Here is a 25909-nt window from a genome sequence, read left to right on the forward strand (position 1 = left end):
ACAAATCACATAGGCAAATAATATCTAGACTATATAAAGAACTGTCCAAACCAAATAGTAAAATAAATAGTCCAATTAGAAAATGGGCAAAAAATATGAAAATACATTTCACTGAAGAGGATAAACAGATGGTAAATAATCAAAATAAAGCTAACACATATATATGGCATCTAAAAAAAGATGGTTCTGATGAACCTAGGGGCAGGACAGGAATAAAGTCGCAGACATAGAGAATGGATTTGAGGACATGGCAGTGGGGGGAGGGGAAGCTGGGATGAAGTGGAGTAGCATTGACATATATACACTACCAAATGTAAAATAGATAGCTAGTGGGAAGCTGCTGTATAGCACAGGGAGATCAGCTCCGTGCTTTGTGACCACCTAGCAGGATGGGATAGGGATGGTGGGAGGGAGGCGCAAGAGGGAGGGGATATAGGGATATAGGTATACATATAGCTGATTCTCTTTGTTGTACAGAAGAAACTAACACAACATTGTAAAGCAATTATACTCCAATAAAAATTAAAAAAAATATATATTCATCAGCACCATCCATTAGGGAAATACAGATCAAACCACACGTCATTATTCTATCCTCATCAGAATGGCTAGAAAAAGAAAAAAAAAGACAATCCACAATGCTGGTGAAGGGACAGAGAAATTGGATCACTCGTGTTGCTACTGTGAATCTATAGTGGGTATAGCAACTCTGGATAAGCGTTTGGAAGGTTTTTTTTTTTTTAAAGAAGATATGCAAATACCATATGACCCAACAATTGCACTAGTGGGCATTTAACCCAGAGATATGAAAACTTATGGTCACATGAAAGCCTGTATATGAATGTTTATAGCAGCTTTATTCATAACAGCCCAAAACTGGAAACAATTTTATGTCCTTCAGCGTGTTAATGATTAAATAAAATCTGGTACATCCATACCATAGACCACTAGTCAGCAATAAAAAGGAGCATACTACTGACACACACAACAATCTGGATGATCTCAGAGAATTATGCTGAGTGAAAAAAGCCAATCTCAAAAGTTACCTTCTCTCCGATTCCATTTGTATAACAGTCTTGAAATGACAGAAATATGAACAATTAATGGTTGTCAGCATTTAATGGGGAAGTGAGGGTGGGAGGGAAGTGTGTGTGACTGGAAAAGCACAACATGAAAAATTCTTGTGGAGATGGAAACGTTCTGCATCTACACTGTATCAATGTTAATAAGTTACAGGTGATATCTTGCTATCCCTTTGCAGTGTTACCAGTGAGGAAAACTGGAGAAAGGCCACATGGGATCTTGAGTATTATATTTTGCAACTACAGGTGATAAAATTATCTCAAAATAAAAAGTTTAATAATAAAAAAATGCAGTTCCATTGTTGTCTGCTCTTCTGGCCTCCATAGTTTTTGATGAGAGATCTGCAGTATTCAAATCATGGTTCCCTTATATATAATGTGTTATTTTTCTCTGGATGCTTTCAAGACTCTTTTCTCTTTACCTTTGCTTTTCAGCTATTTTGTTATGGTGTGTGTAAGTGTGGTTTGCTTTTATCATCCTCATGCCAGTCACTTTTACAGCCTCCTGCCCCCTTACAGCACACAGTATGCCTGCTTTTGTGTTTTCCTCAAAATCCTTAGGTATTTTATTTGTATATTTTATCTAGTGTTTGTAGTTGGCATCAGAATTGTTTTGATGGGGAGTTGAATGCTGTTCTGAAAGAAGAACTATAAGTTCTGAATTTTGTTATTTTAATATTTTTATACTGCTAGTCATGGCATCAGAATATTCTAATTAATCTATAATTTATATAATATAGAATGAATTATATATGTTGTTATATGTCAACATAAATATAAATGCATATGTCAATACATTTATGTAAACACACACATATATATGAATATATATATAGTCATATAACTAATCCCTCACTCCTCTTCCTGTACCTACACAGTACTGTACAAATAAGAAGCGTCCATGGAACTGAATTGAATTGGAAACTCTTATAATAATCTCTTTTAGTCAGTTATGGCTCAGTGATAGCAAAGTATTTCATACTCATTTGCCCTAGAAAAGCCTATTTATTTTACCCTACTTTTTAAGACCCTCCCAAGACTAAAGGTTCTAATAATCTTTCATCAGCCTCTATTAGAATTGCAGAGGGGCGTGCTGGTGCTTTTTGTTTCTGAGGCACAGGAGCTGCATGAATATATATATATATTTATATTTATATATATATATATATATATATATATATAAATGCTCCTTGCTGGAAATAAATAGTATTATCAGATAACAGGTGATCCCAAGTGCCCACAAAATAGCAACACATGTGGCTCCTTTCAAGGTCACTCTAAAGACCTGCTTCCTGTAATTCACCACTCAATATGCCCTAAGGGCTCCTTGCAGCTCTGCTCTGGACAGTGAGCTATATTGGGCTATATTCCAGGCACAGAGTTCAGAGAGGCTGACTTTTCTTTCCAGAGAGAAGGAGCCCAGACCATAGACAACCAACTTTCTGCTCAGAGCACAAACAAATCCCCTTAATTGACTGATCAAAATTTGCTATGGCTCCATAGCTTTTTGCAGTCCTACATGCAGACTTGTTAACATGACACAGCAGCCCTTTCACTTTCTCACTGTCTTTGAATTCTCCAGTGTTTTCTAGTGACTCTGTCTTCATCTTGCATCATTGGCTATAGGTTCCTAGTCATGCCAGGCTCTTCCATGCCTCTGTGCCTTTACAATAGATTGTTCTTTATTGTGAACTTCCTTTACCATCTTCATCATCTCTAAACTTTGCCCCTGTGTGATCCTTCTGAATGATAACTAATATTGCATATATCATTGCAAACTATATATTTCTAAATGATAGCTAATATTATTGCATCACTGTTTTCTTCAATTATTAAATTCAGGGACTTCCCTGGTGGTGCAATGGTTAAGACTCCACACTCCCAATGCAGGGGGCCTGGGTTCGATTCCTGGTCAGGGAACTAGATCTCACATGCATGCCACCACTAAGGAGCCCACCTGTCACAACTAAGACCCGGTGCAAACAAATAATTTTTTAAAAAATTGTTAAATTCAACACAGCTTTTCTGAGTAACTAACATAACCAGGCACTATACTAATTTCTGTAAGCATGATGCCTTTATTCGTTTATTCCACAAATATGTATTGAGTGCCTACTATGTGACAAAAAATTCTAGATTCTCAGGTTATGGTATAGAACACAGAAACAAACACCCTACCATCATGAAACAAACCTTCTCATAAGGAAGATTAGTAGGAAATAAAAATATAATAGTATATAGTAATTCATGCAATGAAGAAATAAAATCTCAGTAAGAAGACAGTTTTTCTCTCTCTTTTAAAGATCTCACAATCTGATGGGGGAAGTAGGTTTATAGAAAAAACTAACTAAATGAAATATAGTGTTATTGGAAAGTAACTATAGGATGGTATAAAAAAGCAGATTAGAAGAACATAGACTAGTCACTGGATGGCAGGAGTATGGGTGAGATTCTTGAAGAAGCTAAATTGTGAAGATGTGAAAAAGTGGAGTAGATGGAAGTGAGAGAGGAGGGCACTCCAGGCTGTGGGACAGGCAGGCATAAAAAGGGGCCTAGACTCTCTAAGCATGGAATGAGGGACTAAGTACAATCGTATTAGGAGAACATTATTCTTGAGAGTAAGTATAGCACCTTTGCAAATCTACAATGTGAGCATGTTGTGGCAGGGCATGGCTTAATTTTCATGATTTTTTTTTGTAACCAGCCCTACAATGAACATTTAAGTCGCTGAACATCTAAATTTTTGTTTGAAAAATTATTGCTATTTTTTTCTATTTATGAAGCCTCACTTCACCCTGAAGGATACTGACCCTCTTTCATTCTGAACATGCTACAGTTGAGCTAAGGAACTTCGCTTGGGAATTTCTCTTGCCACAAGGATTTAATTAAATGCCCATTACTCTTTGAATGTATACTACTTTGTAAACATATCTAGATAGGCAATGCACCTCCATCTCTTTCTCTTTGAAGCTAGACTGAATACTGTTATCATTTAGAATGCATTAAATGCATATCATCTATTGGTCACTCCAACCTTATGTATCATTATTCCAATTTAATGAGGAAACTTAGGCTCAGAGAAAATAATCACAGTCATGATTATAGGAATGATAGCTACTGCTTATTGAATAATTAGTATGTATTACCCACTCTTCTAAGTAATTTATAAATATTATCTCATTTAATGCTTACCACAATCATACAGGCCAACCATCATGATATCTATTTTATAGATGAAGATGCTGTTCATGTAACTTGTTCAGGGACATAGAACTAGCAAACACTGAAGTGCAGAGTCAAACCCAAGGCTATATGGATCCAAGGGCTGTTCTTGCACTATAACATGGTACCTTCCTGATGCTGGGAGAAGGGGATGGGGAACAGGATTGCATCTGTCTTCATATTAGTGCCCGTTTTTACATACATTAAGAGGTAGGAAATTTCTGCATCTTTAATAAATAATAGTGCCAGATCTTCAAAGTTAGCTGTAGAAAGCATGGAGGGCTAATTGGTCTACACTGTTATGCTTCAATGTCATAGATTTACCATTTTCTTGGAATTGCTTTCTGATTTTTGCTATCATTACCTATTGATGTCCAGGAGTTTCTGTTCTCTAATATATTCTCTCTCTCTCTCCATCCCCCGCCCCACCCTCATTTTTTCATATCTCTGGCCTAGACCTTTTGATTCAGAGAGCATATATGTGAGAGGTTAGAGAATAAAATAAAATTTATATGAGTATAGCAGATATGAAGAGGACAATAATAACAGACAGCTTTATCTGGCTTGTACGGTATGCTAACCCATGGACAACTTTTAGCCTAGTTTCTGTTTTGTCCTCCACACGGTATATAATGACTTTGCCTGAGAAAAACACTAAGTCAGTCTCTCTCAGATTAATTCTAGGGGAAAAAAAGAAAAAAAGGACGTTGAATTCTCTTTCTTTACATCTACATCCACAGTCACATTTACAGCCATGGACTAGCTTGTATCCAGTGTAGTTATTACCAAGGATGATTTTATCTTTCAATTATGTTCTTTCCTCCTTCAATACATTTTGTTATATTCATTTATATCTTATCAGATTTAAGCTCAATAAATGTTAATCTGCCTTTTATTATCCTATACTTCTACACTTCTATAGGAAAACCACCCTAGATTATAATAACTACAATATCTGTTAAAGCATCCAGTAATAAAAAGATGTTTTCATTAGAGTATGTAATGAATATTTGAATAAGTGAAGCAATGAAGGGGTGGATAAAGGGAAAGAATGCATTGATGGCTGAATGAATGGATAGCAGCTTAGCAGTCTGGAGTGGTGAGGGAGTCACTGCTGCTGTATTGAAACTCATTCCTGATGTGTATGCACCCCACTCAACCAACTGGGTCACTTCTCTGTGACAGGAGCCAGCCACAGGTGGTGCAGGCGTTCTGTGTAATCTTTCTAAATGCGTCCTCACCTGCCATTGCCTGCGCTCGTTCCTGGTGTGAGCGGCCTCACCCTCTCTGGCTGTGATCGTTTGCTTCCGGACAGGCTGTTTTTCTACTCGTCATGTAGACCAACATTACCACACTTGCATAAAATGAATAATCAGCACTTTGAGGAGCCTTTTTTTTGCTCCTAAAATGGGTTTATTATGAGTTTGTTTTTCATCGCCTATTAAACAGATGTCGCCTGCTCTCTGAGGGATTTTCTGTGCTTCCCAGTCACTCTCGCTGGGTGGGTTGCCAGATGCTCAGGTGCTCTGCAGAGCTGCTCATGAATGCCAGGGAGGTGAGTGGATCTGCCTCAGTAATGGGAAAGGAAAGCACAGTGTTGCTGAGCCTGGTGGGGCAGGGGGTGGCTGTCGCTTTAAAATGGAAAAGTGCAAACAAGTAGACAACAGACGCGGACAAGTTCCAACTGCTGTGGAAGCAGTAGGAGCATCAGATTTGGAGCCTGACTGGCCTGGGTTAGAACCCCAAAGGTACCACTTTCAGTCTCTGTGAGTTGAACTCTTTGCTACTTCTTTAAATTATAGATTTTAACACCCAAACAAAAGAGTTGCTGTAAGGATGAAATATGACTGTGGCGTATAATAGATTAGCAATAAATAATCCCTGAGCCACCCTTTTCTTAACTGATATTAACTTGAATGATTCTTTAATCACTCTGTTTATTAATAAAACATCCCAGATATAGCTGCCTGTTTGTCTATCACTCTACCTATCTATCTATCCATCTGGAAAGTTACCTTATTATTTTAAAAGGCTAAAATTTATGGATCACCACACTGAATACTAATTAATGAACAAACAAGTTACTTTGTGTGTGTGAGTGTGTGTATTAACATTGTCACAGTGAACCTTTTCACACACACACATATCTTGGCGCACTTGTCTGAAAATTGGAGGAATGTCTAAAACAGGATTTGCTAAGTCAAAAGTTTATACATTTATATTTTATTTCATATAGCCAGATATTTCTTCTAAAAGATGTATCAATTTTTCATTCCCACCAAAAACACCTGAGAACTATTTTCCCACAACCTAATAAACACAGGATTTAAAACATTAGTGAAATATTTTAAATGTTTCCCTTTGCATTATGTTGTTAGGCGCAATAGTGAATGCCTTTCATATACTCATTGGTGATTTGTCTCATTTCCTTTGTGAATTGACTACTGAGAGGGTTGCGATTACAGTATTTTTTGTTTGTTTGTCTTGTTTGATGAGGTCTGAGGCTGTCCCAAAACTAAGTTGGAAGGCGACTTCACAACTGTGGCAGAGAAAGTTAATGCTAACCAAAAATCCATGCGAAACTACGTCTCTCCACTTCCCTTGCAATGTAAATTAAAAAAAAAATTTGCTGTTTGTATTATAAAAAGAATCATACAGCAAGAGTAGGGAAAATATATTGCTACAATTTAAAGATGAATAAAATGAATACCCTCATATAAAACATTCAGATTGAAATGATTTTGCTGAAACAATGGCAAGAAAAAATCATGCAAAAAATATAATTATTGTTTTCCAACCTTATAGAGGTATAATTGACCAGTAAAATTGTATTTAATAAAAGCATACAGTGTGATGATTTGACTTTGAGTGAGAAATAAGCACACTGTATTCAGCCACTGAGATGCGTGTCAGCTAGAATTAGGTGTCCTTGTTTTAAAATGTCAGGGTGAAGCTGCCAAAGCTGTGACTCAACGATAATGACAGATTATCTTGGCTTAATCAAAGGCAGAATGATAGTTTATGTATTGAGTTGTATGCCCATAGTTGTGTGTATGTGTGTGAACAGTGTCACAGTGAACCCAGATTAACAACATCCTACTTAGAGATGACATCACATAATCTCCTACGTACGCTTGGATTGCCTAGTTACAAAACTATTTATAAATTCAAGAACTGTCCCTGGATGCCTGCTCTAAAATTTGAGCTATTAAAAAAATACTATACAGACAAACCAAACCAAGCAAATTAAAAAAAAAAAAACACACACACACAAGGACTTTGGAACCACAGAAGCCCAGCTTCAAATTGCAAAGCTGTTCCTCTGACCTAAGAGATCTCTAGTAAAACTATTCAGCTTCCTCTAGGCCACCTTTTGCTCTTCTTTAAATGGGGAATGGGGAGTGCTCTCAGAAGACTTCCATTTTTAATTTTTTTTTAATTGAACTACAGTTGGCTTATAGCATTAGTTTCAGGTGAATAGTGATTCCATATTTTTATAGATTACACATCATGCATAGTTATTATAAAATACTGCTTGTTCCCTGTGCTGTACATTACATCCCTGTGACTTATTTTATAAGTGGTAGTTTGTACCTCTTAATCCCTTTCACCTATTTTGCCCCTCTTCCCACCCCTTTCCTCCTTGACAACTACTAATTTGTTCTCTGTATCTGTAAGTCTGTTTTTGTTTTGTTATATTTATTCATTGGTTTTGTTTTCTAGACTCCACATATAAGTGAAATCATATGGTATTTGTCTTTCTCTGTCTGACTTATTTTACTTAGCATAATATCCTCCAGGTCCATCCGTGTTGGCACAAATGGCAAGATTTCATTCTTTCTTATGGCTGAGTAATACTCCACTATATATAAGATTTTTCTAAGAGTTAATTGAGGGACTTCCCTGGTGGTAAAGTGGTTAAGAATCTGCCTGCTGCTGCAGGGGACATGGGTTAGAGCCCTGGTCTGGGAAGATCCCGCATGCCGTGGAGCAACTAAGCCTGTGCGTCACAACTACTGAGTCTGTGCTCTAGGGCCCGCAAACCACAACTACTGAGCTCGCGTGCCTAGAGCCCATGCTCTGCAACAGGAGAAGCCACCGCAATGAGAAGCCCACGCACTGCAACGAAGAGTAGCCCACGCTCACCACAACTAGAGAAAGCCTACGCGCAGCAACGAAGACCCAACACAGCCATAAATACATATATTTATTAAAAAAAATGTTAATTGAGCTAGTGGATATAAAGCCTAACACAATGTCTTGTATCATGGTTAGCGCTCAGCATCAGAAGAGCCCTGTGTTTCTTTATATCTCATTTCACCTTTGGTGCCTGTTCCAATTCCAGGTGATCTGGGCAATATGTTAGATTAATTTAGACAGAAAAATAAAGAAATATGTCTTATTATAAAAGTCAAAACTTTGTATAGTGATTTTCCTATCCTTTTTAGGGATCTGTGTATCTATTAAGAATGTTTCCTTGTTCACACCACAAATACAGAGTTCCCAAATGTACGTATGTGATTTCTTTTTCTTTCCTTTTTCCTTTTTTTTTTCTTTGTTTTTTTTCTGAGCCTGCTAGGAGTAGAGTTCTAGTCAGGAAACCTGAGTTTCAGCTCTAGTTCGCACTCACCGGCTGAATATCTTTGCAAAGACCACTTAATATGCAGATTGGGACAATAATAACCACATTACAACATTATTGAGGGTATCACCTGAGAGCATGAGTGGCAATTTAACTGGCAGACTCGAAATGCCACTTGCAAATATTTATATATTTAAAATATAAGTAGCTTATTTTACTACTATTTTCTGTTTTAAAGTTCTTTGTAGAGGAGTATAAGGACTTCGTGGTGGGTCTTTTTCCTTATAATTTCTCTTTCTTTTTGATTTATTTTGAATAGTATATTTCTCCAGAGTAGACCATTGGTTTTCCCTGCTTTTTAAATATCAAACTATCAACAGAATTATTGGTCAATTTAGATATTTACTATTAACTTTAAGTCTTTTATTGTGTATAATGGTTTTGTTGACATTGTTTCTGATTATATACATAATTCATGGTCAGTGTAGCAGGAACAGATTAAACAATATAAAGGAGAAAAAAATTAAAGCCCATGATCTAGGTATCACTGAAGTGTTTTTTCCCAATATTTTTGGATATAGACATACACGCATGTACACACACACACATACAAACACACATATATCTCAGACCTTCTGATAATGCTATTGATACTATTCTGCATTGTATTGTTACAAATGTTGCGATATGTACATATATCTTTCTCAAGTTTAGTAGCTGTCATGGGGTTGCTAAAGGCTGGAGCTTCCTCACTGAGAGCCAGGAGAACACCACAAACTGAGTTCATTGGAAATTCAGAGAAGTAAGAGTATATGGTGAAGAGATCTGAAGATAACGCATCACTTTCCCTTCTTTTACTAGCAATGTTCTGTTGCACGTCAGTTCTTCAGAATGCTTATTGCCCTTAGAGACCCTGGCTTTTCAACTCCTAAGTCACCTGGTCTCCTAGCACTAAGTCCAGGACAGTGACTCTAATGACACTCTGGCAACAACTCATCGAGATCAAGGAAAAACTGAAGACCACCTATTGCACCATCAGTTCACCACAGGAAAAAGAAGCATCTCTGCAGAGCAAAGGTTAAATAATCCCCAAGACAACAGATTAGGCCACTGTACCCCAGAAAGTGATTAAGGCCTTTGTCCTCCTTGAAGTTCAACTAATTTTCCTGCAGATATTGAACATAAAATATGGAAGAGCAAGAAAGACCAGAGGAACGGACATATAAAAATGTTTTGGTTTCATTCCAGTCTAGGACTTAAGCTAAAACGTAAAAGAAATCTTTTTGTTTCACAGCTCACAGACTCCTCCAGTTTATCAAGTTATGGAAACAAAAAAGAACCTTAGCTATATCATCTAATTATGATGTTGCTTTAATAATAACTAATACAGTTAACACTTACAATATACCCAGCCTCATTCTCAGCGCTTTGCCTGTGTTAGCTACTTGATCCTCATAGGTAACCCCTGCAGGGAACTGTTATTATCAACGTCACTATAAAGATATGGCAAGTAAGGAATAGAGAGGTTATGTTTTTGGAGCCAGAATTTGAACAGGATCTGGGCTTGCTAATTCCTGAGAGAAACAGGTTATGCATTTTTCCTAGAGCAACTTCTGTGTCATTTGTCTCTTAAATACTATTCAGCCTCTTTCTAGATATGTGACCGACTTACCTAATCACTTTTTTCCTTAATTATCCCATCTTTAAACTAAGACAATAGCAGTTAGCAATAAAGCAGACAATATAGGTAAAACACTTAGCACATTTCCCTGCACGAACAAAAAGTCTGATAAATGATAACTATGATTATTATTTCTTTCATTGTTTTAATTGTGATAAGATAGTTTGAAAACTATAAAGGTGACAAGTAATCAGTCTGATTTCACCAGGAAGGATTTTAGAACTGGTTAAATAGTGTTCACAATGATAAAAGTGTAAGTAATGTTCTTAGAGAACACAATAGAAATTAAAGAATTCCTCTGTTCATGCGCGATAAAGTTGAAAGTAGCTGCAGAACATATATACAGAGAGGTCATGTACCATTGGGACAGATTTTTACGTGTGTTGGCTTTGGATTGAGTAACTTCGACAAAAGGAGTATTCTAAGTCTTAGAAATCCTATTTTGGTTGAGAGATCTAGTCAGTATTTTGAAGGAGGCCAATATTTTCTGGCATTCATACTTCGATGCAAATAAATATTGAGAACATAGTAAATGTGATATAGTATGTAGGTATAGCAAAGAAAGAAAACAGTGAATAAATGCTCTTACCTTCTCCTGGTATACACAGATTTGAAAAGTAACTAAACAGTAAAAGTCACAGCACTGAAGGTAACACAGACTTCTTATCCTCACCAGCTTCCTGCTACCACATAAAGTAAACGTGGTAACATCTGTTTTCCATGCAGGTAGCTAGCACTTCCCATGCAGGGCAGTTGGAACCCCACCAGTTAAACAATTCAGCTGCCTGCTGTCTCTTTTTAGGTGCATCTTTATTCAAATCTTGGTGATATGTAGAAATAAATCTGCTTAAATTCCATTCCCTATAAGTAAACTTTATTTCTTCTCTCTTTATTTTTCTGGGCTCTAATGTGGATTAATACATATATAGTATTTATCCCAAATTACTTTTCCATTAATTCTTTCCTTATAAAGAAGAAAATTTTTCTTCACTGAAATTTTTCTGGCCAACAGAAATCTATAAAATATCTTTCAAACAATTATAGATTACATGTTATATCATAAATGTACAATCTTATTCAAAATGTATTATATGCCTAGTATTATGCTGAAAACTTCATATATTTTATGATATATGGTGTTCATAGCTTAATATTATCCCTCATAGAAATGAGGTGTGAAGTTGCATGTCCAATGTGACACTGCTGATTTCTCACTGTGCTCTTTTATTTCAACTTGCTCCGTGTTCAGTATATTTACCAGTAGTTTTAGAAATGTTCCTCAGTGTTATGCATTCCTTTGGAAGGTAGTTTACCACATGTTTGTTTTAAAGAATTCAGATATACAATTCTTAATTTGCACATAGGGCCCTATCTGAGAACTTTTTACCCAATAGGAGAGGGAGTCTTCCATTTTTACTGACCTTGTTTGGATCATCGTTATCCCAAGCCTGAAGTCCTTAGAGCAGGACAGATATGTTCTGATTTTAACATCTGATGCAATGGGACTCCTGAGTCTAGGTGATTTGAAATTTTCTTCCAAAGGAGAGAAATATTCTTTGGGGGAGCTCGTGGTTTAAAGAGTGAATCCAGAAAGTTAGAGGACTTGGCATCCTCTAAGAAATTACAGTTATATAGTATTCCAATTGGCTCTCTCATCTCCATTTTCAGTTGCCCTCCCACAAGGTACATAATGGCTAAATTAAATTCCATGAAGCATGACTCTTGGCTGTCAGTGGAATAATTTGGCTACAGGATAAATTTTAGTCACCTAAGGCTCATTCTAAAGCCATTCATTATGTAAACATCTTCTAATCCTAGCTCCCTTCTCCCTTTTCTAGATACCAGTTGACCCTTGAACAACACAGATTTGAACTGCATGGGTCCACTTATATGTGAATTTTTTTCAATAGTAAATACTACAGTACTACGTGATCATCAGTTGTTGAATCTGAGGATATGGAACTGAGGATACAGAGGGCCGACTGCAAAGTTATGTGCAGATCTTCTACTGTGCAGAGGGTCTGCATCCCTAACCCACTCGTTCAAGAGTCAAATGGACTGTGTATTTAGAAAACTTGACTATATGATATTATATGTCCATATCCAAAATTACCTTTCACTCGCATATATTTGATTTTTTTGTGACACTGATCACATTTTTTAAAAACTCTAATTTATCTTCCTTATTGGTTGAAAGCCTGTAACTATGGGCCATGTCTTTTTATCTTTATGATCACCATGTTGAAGTGGGATAGGGAGGGTGAGTAGCCAACTAATATTGGTTATGACTCACCTATGAGTTAGGTTCTATGCTTATATCGATTTTAAGCCTCAAAAACACCCATAATATAATTATAATCTCCATGTTTGTATCTAGTAAAGACATGGAGACTCTAAGTGTTTAGTGCAACTTAGAAATTGGCCACGTTTGTTTGAACTCATGTCCTTAAGTTATGACATAACTTAAGGACATGAGTTCAGTGGCACGAATATAGCAAGTGCTCAACTAAGATTTCTTGAATTAATGAAAGAATGAGGTTAATATATCAATATCCTGTTTATTTCACCCTAACAATTGCATCATGAATTAAGTTTCAAGTGTACAAATTTGCCCAAAATATACCAAATCTGAAGGTGGGAAAAGAGATTATTTCCAGTATTTCATCATTATTTATATTAATATAACTTTCTCCACCACTGAGCCAACTTGGTTTTACACGGCAAATAATAAAATCAGATTTCTGCTAGAGTGAGGCCGCTTCCCTAATTTGCAAATGTAAATGTTGCCAGGTGTTCAGCTCCCTTGTTCTAATAAATAAATAATTAGAAAACATGATTAATATGAAGCCTCACTGCCTAGCTGTGCAGAGTGTTCTTGGAGAGCAACATGGGGATCAATTTGGAGGGGGGAATATGTGCTTAATGCTATGCTTTGAGTGATTCTGGCAGGAAAACATCACATGCCTGTGCAGAGCATGAGTGCACCCCTTGGGGCCAGAAAAGAATTACGGACCTGGAAGAGGCAAACAAAGATCCCCTTGAATGCTAGGGGTAGAGGTAGGACGAAGCGTCACCTGAAGTTGGTTCAGTTTGATACACTTAGGTTGTTTCCCGAGTCAAAATGGTTTTGGTACACAAACCTGTCACTTCCAAGATATGTGGAATTTGGCAAGTGAGCTAGTTTCTCTTATCTTCCATTTCCTCAGTTTTCTAATGATTATAATAACACCTGTCTCAATTGTAAATATTGAATGAGATTTTTGAATGTGCAAATGCCTGGATCAGAAGCAGCCCTTTTTAAGTGTAGTCATTTAGCCCTTATTTTCCTTATCTAAAAATGGAATTAAGTTCAGAAAACAATATATATTATATTCCCTTATTAAAAAAATGTAATACTCATCAGCATATTAAAGTCTTTTCAAAATTCCTGCAGTAATAGAGTTTACAAAATTTTAACCCAGTAATCCACAAGCCTATCCTACTATGAGAACTTAAATGATCATTTTTCTAAATACATTTTGGGGAATATTGTCCTATCTTAAGGGAGACTGTGATGAATAATTAAGATTCCTGTAAATAAACAACTATGGCATTATTGGCTACATAATTGGAGCATGTTTCCCCTTCTGCCAATTTAGAAATTTGGGGACACAAATCCAGATCATTAGAGAATCAAAAGATGCTATCAGTACAAAATTCTGCAAATTCACATTGGGTTTGATAATAACTTGTTGCACTCTAAATCCTCTATTCAGCACTCCTGATTTTGTGTTGGATTGTGACTTCCTTTTGAGTGAGGAGATATTTTAACACCAAGATCCAAAATGGGAAGGGGATTTATCCACTTACATAATATGGAACATTGTTTTTAAAAAATGGCCAAATAGGGCTTCCCTGGTGGCACAGTGGTTGAGAATCTGCCTGCCAATGCAGGGGACACGGGTTCGAGCCCTGGTCTGGGAAGATCCCACATGCCGCGGAGCAACTAGACCCGTGAGCCACAACTACTGAGCCTGCGCGTCTGGAGCCTGTGCTCCGCAACGAGAGAGGCCGCGACAGTGAGAGGCCTGCGCACCGCGATGAAGAGTGGCCCCCACTCGCCGCAACTAGAGAAAGCCCTCGCACAGAAACAAAGACCCAACACAGCCAAAAATAATAAATAAATACATAAATAAAAATTAAAAAAAAAAAACTTTAAAAAAAAAAAAAAGGCCAAATAATTCTTCCTGTCCCTATATTTATGACCTTGTGACATTGCTGTTCCTTTCATCTAGAGTTGGAACATACTTATTTAGCCCATGAATCTGTGTTTTGCTATGTGACTCTTACTGGCCAATGGAAAATTTAAAAATGAAATGCAAGCAAAAACCTCTAAAATGTTTGCACCTTGGAACTTTTCCTCCCTTGCTTCGCATCCTCTTGCCATCTAGTGAACGAGCCCAGACTGAATTTCTGCGGGATGAGAAATCACATGAAGAGAGGCCCCAGCTATCCCAATCATCCCAGATGTTCCTGCTGAGAAACAGAAATGACTTTTCTAGCCCCAGAAAAGTCATTTCAAAACAGAATAATCACCCTGTCAACCAAGTAAATCATGGGAAATAATAAGTGGTTTTTATTTTAAATCACTGAGTTTAGGGGTAGTTTTAATGCTGCAATAGATAACTGATGCAAGCAAATGGTCATGAGTCCTTTGAAGACAGGTACTAATCTAGCTCACTTTTCCAGGGCCTACCACAAAGTCCTATCTCAAAATATATGCTTTTCTCTGTCTTGCCTTTATTTTTAGGTATCTAAACTCACTGTTGTGGCCTTTCCCGTTGTGGAGTACAGGCTTCGGATGCACAGGCTCAGCGGCCATGGCTCATGGGCCCAGCCGCTCCGCGGCATGTGGGATCTTCCCGGACCGGGGCACGAACCCATGTCCTCTGCATCGGCAGGTGGACTCTCAACCACTGCGCCACCAGGGGAGCCCTCAGAAATATTTTTTGTTGAGTTATAATTAATATACAATATTATATTAGTTTCAGGTGTACAACCTAGTGATTTGATATTTTTACACATTATAAAATGATCACCACAATAAAACCAGATACCATGTATCACCATAATATTAACTCACTTACTTAGTATCACATAGCTCATAAATGCCAGTCACCAATCTAGTTGTGGTCTCATCAGACCTAAAGAATTTTTTCTCTACATTATGACATTCTACTTCTAATTTTGTCTGTGATACTAAAATTTGGGAGAACAGCTTTTCTTGGAATTACAGTGCCGGTCTCATACCCTAGATATCTATTATGCAATTTACAATAAGTAATAACTAATGTTTCATAAGTTGAGGGCAATCAAATCACCTCCTCAGCTGATTGCTTTAGAGATGCTTGAAGGGATGACTTCCAAGTTATAAGAAATTGAAGACACCCACTGTCTATTACATGCATGACAGTGTGCTGGATGAGTAATTTAAGTGCTTCCAATGGAATTGTCTCTTCAGAAAATCTTGATTATCACTAAATATATAGATGTCATCTACACATTTGTGCTTCAAATAATTGAGTTACAAATGTGTTACATCAGCTTTGTTTAATTATGACTCTTCAAATAAAAAAGGATAATAAAACAGATATAATTGTCTTTATCTGTTGGCCTTTTTATCCAGAGGGTTTCTAAAGTTTAGTAATAAATACTTTCATCATCACCATCATCATCATTACTATCTTTGTATCTACCATAGACTCAGTGGATTAATGGTTAATGATCATATCGTTGTTGATAATATTTATATCTCCAGGGACAGTACAGTATAAGGGCATGGAGTGTTTGTAGAGTGAATGAATGAATGAATGAAACATGACTATTATCAATCTCATCACTACCTTGTTACTGGCAGTTGCATTTTTATTGATTTTATGGTGTTTTAATGATTAAAACCCACATGAAGCAATTAGATGTTAAATAAAAACCCCGGAAGTTTTTTGCTTTAAATAATAATAAAATAAATTTAGCATTTGAAATAAATCAGACCCAGATAAATGAAACAATTTGCCTAAAATTAACTGCTTTATAATAGCTAAAAAAAATGTGGACCCAGATTTTCTGATTTATAGCCACAGATACATAGAAACATTATGTTCGTGATTGTTAAACCAAATGTTGTAATTTTACTGGGTAGATTTCTGAAAACAACAGATGATAATTGACAAGGAAGATCCTCATAAAATTAGAAATGGAACTTAAATGAGAAGAAGTTATCTGTGAAAACAGAAAAGGTGGTTTTCCAGATAGAATGAGTTGTGGAGAGAAACTGAGACAGAGAGTAACCCAGTTTAAATCTGCAAAAATCTAGTATGAGTAATGATACAAAATGCCCCCTTTACTTTTTGGCTTTTAAAAAAATATGGAGACGAAATTCATATAAAATAAAATAAACTATTTTAAAGTATACATTCTACTGGAATTTAATACATTTATAATGTTGTGAAACACTACCACTACTAAATGTTTCAAAAATATTTTTATCACCCCAAAATGAAACCCCATACCTATTAAGTAGTTCTAATCATGCCCCCAATATCCCAACAACTGGCGATCACCAGTCTGCTTTCTGCCTCTGCATAGATTTGCCTATTCTAGATATTTCAAGTAAGTGGGATCATACTACATATGACCTTTGGGATCTGGCTCCTTTCACTTAGCATTATGTTTTAAGATTCAATCAGCTTGTGGCATGTAGAAGTAAATGCATTCCTTCTCTGAGTAATTTTCCATTCCATGGACATGCCACATATTGTTTACTCACTTAACTGTTGATGAACATGTGAGTCGTCTTTACCTTTTGGCTATTATAAATAGTGCCACTATGAACATTTGTGAACAAGTATTTGTTTGAGTACCTGTTTTCTACTCACTTGGGTATATACCTAGGAATGGAATTCCTGGGTTATACAGTAATTCTGGATTTATTTTTTTGAAAAAATGCCAAACTGTTTTTTACAGTGGCTTCAACATTTTATATTCCAGTTTATAGCAATGTATGGGGGTTCCGATTCCTCCACATGCTTGCTAACACTTCTTATTTTCCATTTTTTTAAATGATAGCCATTTTAGTGGGTGTAAATTGGCATCTCATTCGGCTTTTGACTTGCACTTCCCTAACGGTTAAGCATCTTTTTATGTACTTACTGGCCTTTAATATACCTTCTTTTGAGAAATGGCTCTTCAAGTACATTGAAAAAATTTTAATTGGGTTGTTTGTTTTTGTTGTTGAGATGTAGGAGTTCTTCATATATTCTGGATACTAGAAAATTAAATCAGATATTTGCAAATTATTTTCCCATTCTCAAAGTTGTTTTTTCACTTTCTTGATAACATCCTTTAATGCACAAAAGTTTTTAATTTTGATAAAGACCTATTATCTATTTTTTGTTATTGTTTTTGCTTGTGCTTTTGGTGTCACATCTAAGAATGTGACAAATGTCATGAAGTTTACCCCTATGTTTTCTTCTAAGAGTTTTAAATTTTAGCTGTTACAGTTAGGTCATTGATCCATTTTGAATTCATTTTGAAATATGGTGTAAAGTAGGGCTCCAAATACATTCTCTTACATGTGAAAACACAGTTATCCCATAATTATTTGTTGAAGAGATTATTCCTTTTCCATTGAATGTTCCTGGCACCCTTGTAGAAAATCAATAGGCCATAGAGGTACGGGTTTATTTCTGGACTCCCGATTTTACATTCACCTATATGATTATCCACAATTGTTTTGATAACTCTTGTTTTGTAGTAGTAAGTTTTGAAATCAAGAAGGGTGAATCTTCCAACTTTGTTCTACTTTTTCAGTATATTTTGACTATTTGGGGCCCCTTGAAATTCCATATGAATTTGATAATAGGGTTTTCCATTTCTGCTACAAAAAAGCCATTCAACTTGTAATAGGAATTGTTTTGAATCTGTAGATGGTTTGGCTAGTAATGCTATCTTAACAATATGTCTTTCCATTCACGTAGGTCTCCTTTAATTTCTTTCAGTAATGTTTTTTAGTTTTCAGTGTATAAATTCTTCACTGCCTTGGTTACGTTTATTCCCAAGGTATGTTACTCTCTTAGATGCAACTGTAAATAGAATTGTTTTCTTAATATCCTTGTTGGAGTGTTCATTGCTAATGTATAGAAATACAAATGATTTTTATGTGCTGATCTTGTATCCTGCAATTCTGCTGAATTTGTTTATTAGTGTTAGCATTTTTATAAATTTTAAAAGAATCTTTAGATTCTTTTTTGTCTCTTTGTCAAAAATCAGTTTATATTTGTGTGTGTCTATTTCTGGGCTCTCTATTATGTTCCATTGATCTATCTGTCTGTTCTTTCACCACTAATACAATTCTTGGTTAATGTGGCTTTATGGTAAGCGTTGAAGCCTGGTACTATCAGCCATCTGTTTTTGGTCTTTTATTTCTATATTGTGTTGGCTGTTCTGTGGCTTTTGTCTCTCCATTTAAACTTTAGAATCAGTTCATTGATATCCACAAAATGAGTTGTTGGGATTTTGGTTGGCATTGCATCAGACCTATACATCAAGTTCATAAGAACTGATATCTTGATAATATTGAGTCTTTCTATGTGTGAACATGAAATCTCTCTCTCCATTTATTTAGTTCTTTAACTTCTTTCATCAAGTTGGGTAGTTTTTTTCTCATACAGATCCTATATATATTGTTAGATTTATATCAAAGTACTTCAATTTTGATTGAGTTGAAATTTCATTGAGTTCCTTGGATATATAGATTTGTGTCTTTTATCAAATTTAGGACATTTCTGGCCATTATTTCTGCAAAAAATTTTCCTGTCTCTTTCAATCCCCTCTCACCTCCTGGGACTCCTATTATGTGTACATTATTTCTGCAAAAAGTTTTCCTGTCTCTTTCAATCCCCTCTCACCTCCTGGGACTCCTATTATGTGTACATTAGCGCACCTGATCTTGCACCACTAGTCTCAGGTTCTGTTCATTTTTCGTTATTCTTTCATTCTACTCCTCAGACTTGATCATTTCAAGTGGCCTATCTTCATGCTCACAAATTCTTTCCTTTGCTTGCTAAAATATGCTATTTAAACCTGCAGGTGAATAGTGATTTTTCATTATTTTACTTTACATCTCTAGAATTTCTTTTTGTAATTTCCATATCTTTATTGACAGTCTCTATTTATTGGGCTGTCATTCTCCTTGTTTCATTTAGCTCTTTGTCCATGGTTTCCTTTAGCTCTTTCAGCATTTTTAAGATACTTGATTCAAAGTATTTGTCTAGTAAGTCTAATGCTTTTGCTTCCTCAGGGACAGTTTCTGTTTATTCTGTGATTGAGCCTTATTTTGCTGTCTTTGTATGCTTCATAACTTGTTATTGAAAACATTATAATGTGTTAACTGTGTAAAGCACATGCTTCTCCTTCCTCAGGTTTTGTTTTTGTGGCTTACTGTTAGTGTTAGTTATTATTTTGTCTGTGTGTGTATGACTATCAGCTTGGTACTTTGTGACCACCTAGAGGGGTGGGATAGGGAGGGTGGGAGGGAGATGTAAGAAGGAGGAGATATGGGGATATATTTATATGTATAGCTGATTCACTTGGTTATAAAGCAGAAACTAACACACCATTCATTGGTGTGAAACTAACACACCATTACTCCAATAAAGATGTTAAAAAATTAAATAAAGTGCAGTACCCTAAAAAAAAAAAAGTTATGTTTTAAAACTTCTGTATTCTTTGTTGTGTGTGGTTTGTAAAGCCTCTCTTCCTCTAGTTTGTGCTTTGCTAGGGTTTTGACAGAGAATTTTTTGAATGCCTGGAGGCAAAAAGACAAAGTAAGTGAGAGCCAAAGAGAACAGTCTGATAGACAGATTGATACATACATACATGCATACATACATCACTCCCACTCTTTGTACATTGGCTTTGAGATGGGACACTCCTTCAATGCTTCAAAGGCCATTTTAAACTCAGTCTTAGCCTTCACTTGCTGCTTGTTCTGAGCATAAAGACTAACCAGAGAGACTTCCCTGGTGGCGCAATGGTTTAGAATCCGCCTGCCAATGCAGGGAACACAGGTTCGAGCCCTGGTCCGGGAAGATCCTACATGCTGAGGAGCAACTAAGCCCGTGCGCCACAACTACTGAGCCTGTGCTCTAGAGCCCACGTGCCTACAGCCCGTGCTCTGCAACAAGAGAAGCCACCATAATGAGAAGCCTGCGCACCACAACAAAGAGTAGCCCCTGCTCACTGCAACTAGAGAAAGGCTGCGCACAGCAACGAAGACCCAATGCAGCCAAAAAAAAAAAAAAAAGACCAACCAGAGGTGAAAGCTCGTATCTTCTCAGGTCTTTTCTAAGCCTATGTCTTGCTTTGGGTATGCACATTGCCTTCTAAATTTCCTGATATATGCATGTGATTGTCAATGGCCTGATGTCTAAAGAAAATCTATCCCCAGCATTCGGTGTAGATATTGTTTAACTCAATCGTAAGATTTTTCCTCAAGTGACAATGGGTTGTTATTTTGTCTTACAATGTTTTCAGAGATTTCCCTCTGCTCTTTAGCCTCTTTGCTACCCTGAGAGAATTATGAGTTAGCTTTTTTTTATAATGATCTTGAGGGCAAAATTACATGTGGAAACTGATTTGGGCTCCATATATGAAAGAGTGTAATCTTAGCAAAAATGTGTAAGCAACTCACTTGGAAGCTGAAGCAGTATTTATTGTCAATGGTGTGGAAGTGTTAATCATTGTCACAAAATGTTGCATAATAAATAAAGACATAAACTCACTGGCATATAATAAGAAGAATTTAATACTTGCTTATGGGTGTGATGGTCAACTTGTGTAGCTATGCTTCATGTACCTCATTCTCAGCCTCAGGTTGGAAGAGCAGTAGCTACTCATGATATTTTTAAAGGGAATGGTAAAGGCTCGAGAGGGCAAGCCAAAATGTGTACATAAATTTCATGTTTTTGTTAACATTCCATTGGCCTAAACAAATCACACGGCCAAGCCCAGACCCTTGGAATGGTTGGTATACTCTGTGTGCCATGAGACCATGGCAAGGGTGTGGATTTATAAAATTACTAAGGAAGCTTGAAAAATTGAGTCCAATAATTAAATCTACATGTATAAAGAAGGGGATTGTTGCATCACATTGCTAAGTTTTGAGAGAAGTGTGGTTTTCTTTAAAAAGTATTTAACATCCAAATCTGAAATTTTATCAACTATGAGTTTCAAATTAAATATCACTTTAGCCAGGAATGTTGGCATGGCTTATAAAGCAAACGAACATTCATTGACTATGTACTTACAAATGTAAATGACACTAACTGTAGATCATATGTGTTCTTCCCAATAACGCTGCAGGCAGACGTTTTACAGCCCTTTTTCAGATGGGAAAAACAAAATAATTTAAAATAACCTATCCAGAGAAATAGAATAATTAGCATATTTAGCTCACCATGTACCAGGCAATGGTATACATATTTTGCATGGACTAACTCATTTAATGTTTACTAAGTTTTTTTTTTTTAATCAAGAGTCATTATTTTCTCTGTTTGATAAAGAAATAGTTGAACCTAGAGGTTACCATACTAAGTGAAGTCAGACAAAGACAAATATTACATGATATTAGTTATATGTGGAATCTAAAAAAATAATACAAGTGAACAGAAACAGACTCACAGACTTGGAGAACAAACTTATGGTTACCAGAAGGGAAGGTGGTGGTGGGGGATGAATTAGGTGTATGAGATTAACAAATACACACCACTATACATAAAAAAAGATGAACAACAAGGATTTTCTGATATATATATATTAGATCTATCTATCACTTTGCAGCACACCTGAAACTAACATAATATTGTAAAGCAACTATATTTCAATTAAAAAAAAAACTTAAAATTGAGGCATAGAGGTAGTATGTGCCTTGCCTAAGATTACTGAGCCAAGATTTAACCACAGGAAATGTGGCTGTAGAATATAAGTTTGTAAATGTAATGCAGAAAGTAGATTAGTCAAGTTCCAAACATTTATGTTACATAAAACCAAAGCAAGGAGAAATAAGTTACCTGGGAATGGAGGTAATTTTCAATTGGTCACGTTTCTGTATGGATAGAATTCCTCACAAAGAGATAAAACAAATACAATGCCTCTCAAAGTATCCAAATTCTTTGAGAATTAAAAGGAGGTTCAAGAATGATGATTACTTTTAAAAAGCAGTCAACAAAATTGAAATGCTTATGCCCTTCCATCTCTTTGTCTCAAAATGATCAAGTTCATTTCTAATTTTGTTTCTCTTTCTGATTTAAAAAAAAAAATAGAATAGACTTTTAGTTCCTTGTTATGTTGCTCAGGGTATGAAAGTACCATTTGCTGACCTCTGGAGCCTGAGTAGAAAAATCCCCCATTTAACTTGATGTCTGGGATCAGTGCCTGGTTTTGACACTAGATGTCTGCTGCAATTGATACCTGTAAGTGCAAAAGTCACTGTGGTGTATATAAGAGGTACCAGGAGTCCTGGGCAATGTCATCAGACTTCTCACATGTTCCCAACACTTGAGAAGTGGGATATATATACACACACACACACACACACACACACACACTTGAGGAGTGGGTTTTGAGTTTTGCAAAGATCTTAAGAGTCAGGACTCAATCTGGTCTTTTCTGCAAGTCATATTGATGAATGCATTTCCATAAGGAACAAATGTGAAGTGTCAAGTCAGCATGGAGATTTTGTATTAAGCACTCTACTTGTCAGCGAAAATGTTGTACTTCCCTGAATGATAATGATGATGATGATGATGATATGCTAATAGCAACAATGCTAATGGTGGTAAAATAATAATATAGCTAACATTTTACTAGGGGCATTATATGAAATGTCTCTTTTAAATATCTCAGTAACTCTTAATTTATTATTAATATACCCCTTTCACTGATAACAAAACTATGCCAAGAATTACCTTCTCAAGGACATGCAGCTAACAAATATTTATCAGGGTCTAGAAAACAAGCTTAAGCAACTTGCTCTACTACAATATGGTTTAGCCATACTCTATTATCTCTTGGGGTTAGCACATGCTATTTTAAAGTCTTTCTGCTGGTTAATGTTTTTCTCAAACCCCTTCACCTTTCATGCCCACCAACAATTCAAGCACTACTTCTAACAGGTGCCTCAAGTTGCCATAGGACTGTGTTACGTGTCCCATTTACCTGGGTTACCTGTTAACTTTTCTGAGCTTTCCTGCAAGATATAAATTAATTGAGAGTAGAGGTTATGACACCATTGTAAATCCTGTGTGTAATGAGTAGTGGCTTAACACATATTTGGTGAATAAATTATTCCCATGGATTTATGATGGCAGCTGTTACATAATAAATCCATGCCACGATCCAGGTGGTTGAGACACTCACTTCTAATCCTCATAATAGCTCTGTAAGGAAAGTGTCTTTTTAAAATTATTTTTACTACTATCACTACTGCTGCCACTACTACAACTATTATTATTATTACTGGTATTTTAAAAATGAGGGAGTAGAAGTTCAGATAGTTTAAGTAACCAGTTCTCACTCACTCTGCTACTAATTGACAAAGTTAAGACAACTTTGTGACTGTGACTTTGTCCCCTCTTGAAGTAGCTTTTAAATTTGCCATATGACTAATGTCCAGTGATTAAGCCATGATGCTCTATAATTTTGCTTGAGTTGCTTCTGTTGCCATCCATCTTTTTCAGCCCTAAGTTGGTGCTACTGAGAGAGAAAAGAGAAAATCTCTACTGTTGCAAGAGGCTTTGTGAAAGCAGTCTAATCTTTAATCTCCTCCTGGAGTCTCCTATATTTGCATAATTGTTTTGACTCTGCTGTCTCTATTGAATCTCCCTCTCTCCCTTCCTAAAGTTCAAGAACAAGGGCAGATGCCCTTGTGCACACTCCATTCAGGAGTGGCCCTTGGCCACCTCATTTCTCAGTGGCTTTTGTTGTGCTCATCTGTTCAGGAAGCCTGGCTCTACTAGGGCTCATTTGCTGGTTAACTGCATTCTCAGATCCCCCAAGAAGGCTGGCACATCTGCTCTCCACTTCGCCGTCCCTTTTGATCTCTCTGGAAATACCCAACTTTGATTATGTGAAAATCTTCTGTAACTCTAATACGTGCCTGGAAAGCAATTGAAAACTTTGTTGTGACAATTCTGACCTGAAAGAGAGGCTATTTTAGGGATTGTGTGTAGTGACAAAAAGAAAAATAAAAGAAGAAAAAAAAAAAAGAACACTTCTTGTCTTTTTGTGTAATCCAGTTCAGGAGGTAGAATTTGGTTTACCTAATGTTTGGCAGATACTAAACGGATGTGAATTGCATAGTTAATACACTTGTAACACATTTTTTAAAGGCTGGTCTACTACTAAAATCAATCTTCTAAGAAATTATATATTATTGCTGAGAAAGCAAAGGGAAAAACTAGAATTATGACTCCATTTCTAAACAAATTCTAAAGGGGAAAAAACAAAAAACAGGAAGAACAATCATAAACTAATCAACATTGTGTTCAGAATATTCACTGGTGATATGTAGCACAATTTATTTGAAGGATGGAATTAGCATCTATTTCTTGACTTCTCACAACTTTTATGTAAACTTCTCTAATGGCACTTACTATTTCCACTTTGTATCGCAACTACTCACATCCACGTCCTCTCACTTTCACGTCTCTCCACATGCCTGCTAGACAAGTATTTCTTTTAGGGTAAATCTTGTATCTTTCTTTATTAAATATTTAAAAAAACATCTCATGCCACTCCATCTCAGGGCCTGGAACAAGGTGGAATCCCAATAATTGTCTGAGGAATAAGTGAATAAATATGCATTTACCAAGGGTTACATGTACATTAATTCATTCCTTTGTTAATTCATCAAGACATCTTAAATATCTGTTATGAGAAAGCACTATAATAGATGTTAAAAATGGAAGTTTAGAGCAACTAAATAAAAGGCTACCAAGACTTGTTAAAGCCTTGATATTGCCAATACTTAAATGCCTCATTATTTATTCATATCCAGCAACAGAGACAATGTCTTCATGTAGTGCCTCCAAATACAACCTGTCGGTGGTAATAACTAGAATAGGTAGAATGACATTCCTGAGAGGACTGTCATAAAACTTGGCAAGTACCTCATGAAAAATACTCTTTTTTTCTCATGAGATGAATCATAGATGTGCTAACTTGGGAAAAGTGTTTCATGTGTACCATCTGGAGAATACTTATAAAATTATATTCTTCTATAACTTTTGTGTTTAATTTTTCTGA

Source organism: Globicephala melas, chromosome 19 (assembly GCF_963455315.2).
Source record: "Globicephala melas chromosome 19, mGloMel1.2, whole genome shotgun sequence".
NCBI classification, from domain to species: domain Eukaryota; kingdom Metazoa; phylum Chordata; class Mammalia; order Artiodactyla; family Delphinidae; genus Globicephala; species Globicephala melas.